Source organism: Montipora capricornis, chromosome 6 (assembly GCF_036669925.1).
Source record: "Montipora capricornis isolate CH-2021 chromosome 6, ASM3666992v2, whole genome shotgun sequence".
Lineage (NCBI taxonomy): Eukaryota > Metazoa > Cnidaria > Anthozoa > Scleractinia > Acroporidae > Montipora > Montipora capricornis.
In genome coordinates, this window is record NC_090888.1 from 58,944,373 (window position 1) to 58,945,440 (window position 1,068).

Here is a 1,068-nt window from a genome sequence, read left to right on the forward strand (position 1 = left end):
TAACCTATTGGCTCAAAGGTTGAGCAACACTATTGCCTGTATTACATGAGAGTTTGGTAACAACGCTCAAAATCCCTTTCGCTAGTCAACGTGTGTTTATCAACCCAGTTGATGTACCCAAATATCCGTGCTTGACCCTCCCAACCAGTCAGCCCGATTCTTTCATCTGGAACTAACCTTGTGAGATATGAATATTATAGCTACTGTAAATGTTAAATATGTAGCTTAAATCCTCTTGATCAAACCACAAAAACATTACAGTAGGTAACATTTACTTCCTTGTATGTCAGAGGGTCAACTTCGTTAATTTTTAGCAGTTGCACCTCAACTGGCAAACTGTTGCTTGTTTTAATGTTGAACTGCGTTTAGGAGTTTTTCTTCAGGGGCCGGCCGCGAAAAGCTCCCAAAGAACAGCAAACTCAATACCTGACGACTGGATATTTGCCAGTCTTTTTCAGGACCTTTTGTTACATATTGAAAATGTATCCTCGTTTCACTCTCATTTTTCGTTCTAAAGCGACCTAAGCATCTCAAGCACCCCAAGTAACCTAAGCACCTCAAGCATGTCAAGCAACCTAAGCACCTCAAGTAATCTAAGGACCTAAGGTAACCTAAGCATTTCAAGCATTTCAAGCAACCCAAGCACATCAAGCAATTTAAGGAGTTCAAGCAGACCAAGGAATGCAAGCGCTTCAAGCAGTCCAAGCGTCTAAGTAAGCTAAGCAAGATAAGTAAGGTACGTTTCATGTATACGGTACAATATATGTCCCCATACATAACGTATCTACCGCTACAGACATATCTGAGTTTAGTCAAGAGTTTAGTCTCCCTCGCAGCCGTTTTTGGGATGTCACGCAACGTTCCCCCAAATGTTATGTGATTGGTCTGTTCAATAGACCGCAAACAAACCGCAAGGACAATGAGAAAGGAATGTGGTTCGGATGTCAGCAGCCGTTACTTTGGGGGAACGTTGCGTGACATCCAAAAAACGGCTGCGAGGGAGACTAATCTGAGTTGCCAACCTCGTACCCAGAGTCTTCTCGGCTTTCAATATGGCGGCGGGTCTTG